Consider the following 3,518-nt stretch of genomic DNA (forward strand, 5'->3'; position numbering starts at 1 on the left):
TCCAAGATTTTTTTTCATCTAAAAATAATCAATAATTATTCAATACATGCATACAAATATCATGAGGACTTTTCATGGTTGTAATGGGGCTAGGGTCAAAGTAAGGTTATATATGGTCAAGTGAGCTTGAAATTTGCATCTTTGATTAGCCTAAGCTCTCACCAAATATATATAACAACTTATGCAATTCAAAGCAAACCTAACTACTCATTCCTCACTTTTCTCACACGCTCATGCATTGTCTTTTTAATCACAACTCATATGCATTGTTATTATTACTTTACTTTGGGGCATTTTGTCCCCTTTTTATTGCTTTCTTTTTCTCTTTTTTTCTTTTTCTTTCTTTCTTTTTTTTTCAAACTAAAGTATACACAAAAGTATCAATGCATATGGTTTAAACATTTAATGCATGGATATGTACCCAATTCCAAAGATTTTTAACAAAAGTACAAAAATCCACTTTTACCTCAACCAAAGTTCTCAAGCTTTCCCATACTTAGATGATACACACTCAAACTAGTCTAAGCTAATGAAAAATCCAAATTAAGGACATTTATTGTTTTCACTTAAGGATAGTGATGTGCTAAAATTAAGAACAAAAAGGGATTAAAATAGGCTCAAGGTTAGTTAACAAAGGAAGATAAAAGGTTAGGTTATTTGGATAAGTGAGCTAAATGAAATGATGGCCTCAATCATATAAATGCATATATACATCAAACAATGGACATAAAGAATCAAACAAATCAAAGATTGCAATCATAAAAAGAGAATAACCCTCACAAGAATGAAAATAGTGGTTAATATGGTGTAACCACACAATTAGGCTCAAAACTCACATGCTTATGTGTTCTTAGCTCAAAAACATGTTGTACAATATATTTCAAGCAAGTTTCAATGAAACAAATATCAACTCAAATCAATTAGGATATCAATGCCCTATTAAGAATATTTTTCTTGGAAAATTTATTATTTTAACTAAGCTTATTATATATGTATATATGAAAAGAAATGCAATAAACTAAGAAGAATGCGATTAAAGCTCTAAAATATATACAGACTAAGAAAAAATAAAATGTGCAAGTGTTTGAGATTAGAATTTGTCACCCAAGATTGCCGATCAGTCGGACGACATCCCCACACTTAAAGGTTTACACCGTCCTCGGTGCATCCAAAGATGAACAAGGGGGTACGGCGATGATATGGATTGCCACCTTCAACTGGTTGATCAACTGGCTGCTGCGTGATCTTTCTCCCGCTTCTCTTGTTGCTAATGATGACTCACCCACGAAAGATAGAAAATAGGATAGTGACATGAGTGGATGCAAAAGCAAGGGGGCATAGATTGTTGGAATGAGGTGATATTCACTAAAATGAGTGAGTGAATTAGTTTGTGACATGAAGGAAACAAGTGTGTATTCTAAGTTGCGAGCAGTTTAGAACACACATACTAGCATGGAAAGCTATGTCACAATTACACAAAAGAAACATGCACTTCACCTATTCTAGTGTGCTTGAGATACTTTAAAAGAAACTTGTAGGTTAAGATAAACAAACAAGTAATAAAGGAGCATAAAAGCAATCAAGCAACAATCAAGCAATTATGAAATGGATAATGGAGGAAAGTTTGTTTGCAACACCTAATTGACATGAAACGGAAAATATGGCAAGTGATGAGCGGATATTTTATACACTTTTTGGCATCATTTTCATATAGTTTTTAGTATGTTTTGTTTAAGTTTTATTAAGTTTTCATAGGTTTAAGTGTAAAATTCACATTTTTGGATTCTACTTTGAGTTTGTGTATTTTTGTACAATTTCAGGTATTTTCTGTCTGAAATTGAGGAGCTGGAGCAAAAGTCTGATTCAGAGACAGAGAAAGTACTGCAGATGCTGTCCGGATCTGACCTCCTTGCACTCGAAAGGGCTTTTCTGGAGCTACAAAAGTCCAAATGGAGCTTTTTCAACGGATATGGAAAGCTAACATCTAGATCTTTCGAGCAATGTATAATAGTCCATACTTTTCTTCAGAATTGAAGGCCCAAAACTGGTGTCCAATTCCAGCCACCTGCCCTATTCTGGCGTCCAACGTCCAAAGGAGAAGAGACCAGCGTTCAACGCCCATAAAGGACCCCTTAGCCAGCGTTCAACGCTCTAGAGGCCTCCTAGCACGTGGATCTCAATCAAGCTCAGTCCAAACACTCACCAAGTGGGCTCTAGAAGTGGATTTTAGCACTCAAAGACTGTTTTATCCTTCTTAAATGTAATCCTTAGTCATTAATTTAGTATTTAAAGAATTTTACACCTCTCAACAAAGGGAGGATGCACACTTTACACATTTATGATTGTATTTTCTATCAGTATGAGTTTCTAAACCTCCTAGGTTGAGGGGAGGAGCTCTGCTGAGTTTTATGGATCAATAAAAGTATTACTGTTTCTCTTCAATCCGTGTTTGATTCTCTATTCTAAGATGTATCTTCATTCCTCATTCTAAGACCGCGTGCCTGACAACCACCCGTGTTCTTCTTGGGTTCGTGTGAATACGTAACTGGAAAGCATTGAACCACTAGCTTGATTATACATCTCTTAGACGGCTAATCCACGACTTCGTTGGGGACTTCTCGAAACACCAGTTCAGCCGGGGTATGGGGAGATTAGAGTCTTTGTGGTAGAGGCTAGAATCCAAAGGTGCAGCATTTTCTGATCTGGAAGATTCGACCTTGTCTGTGGCATTTTGAGTAGGATCATTAAGGAGAACTGACTGCAGGAGCTTTACCCTCAATCAGAATGGATCCACACAAACCCTGGGGTTCAGATTTGGAGGAGCATTGGCGACCTCTCAACCGGCGTTCAGCCTGCTATAGAAGAAATCATTCACAGTTGAAGAAGACAGTAGACCAAAGTTATCCAGAAGAACAAAGCATCTCCAAGCCTTAACTACCTTCTTATCATAGTTTACACAACTTCTGAGTTCTGAGTAACGTTTTCTCTTTATTTTCTTTTATGCAATTAAACAACATACCTACATCTCCTATTCCCCTGACTAAGATCTACAAGAGAACCATAGCTTGCTTAAAACCACAATCCTCGTGGGATCGACTCTGACTCGCTCAGGTATTACTTGGACGACCCAGTGCACTTGCTGGTTCAGTTGTACGAAGTGTGCAAATTCGTGCACCAAGTTTTTGGCGCCGTTGCCGGGGATTGTTCGAGTTTGGACAACTGACGGATTATCTTGTTGCTTAGATTAGGTATTGTCTTTAATTTTGTTAGAGTCTTTTATTTTATTTTCTTTTTCGAAAAAAAATCTTTCAAAACCTTTTCTGTTTTTGGCTATGTATTTCCTTTTGAGTTTCTTAGTTTGAGTCTTACCTGTTTCTTGTTTTTTTTTATCAAAATTTTCTTATTTAATTAATTCAATAAGAACAAAAACAAAAGACTCAAACCAAAAATATAGATTAAATAAAGAAAAGAAAAAGGTTTTGAAAAATTTTATTTTTGGTTTGAGTCTTTTGTTTTTG

Source organism: Arachis ipaensis, chromosome B05, assembly GCF_000816755.2.
Source record: "Arachis ipaensis cultivar K30076 chromosome B05, Araip1.1, whole genome shotgun sequence".
Classification (NCBI taxonomy): domain Eukaryota; kingdom Viridiplantae; phylum Streptophyta; class Magnoliopsida; order Fabales; family Fabaceae; genus Arachis; species Arachis ipaensis.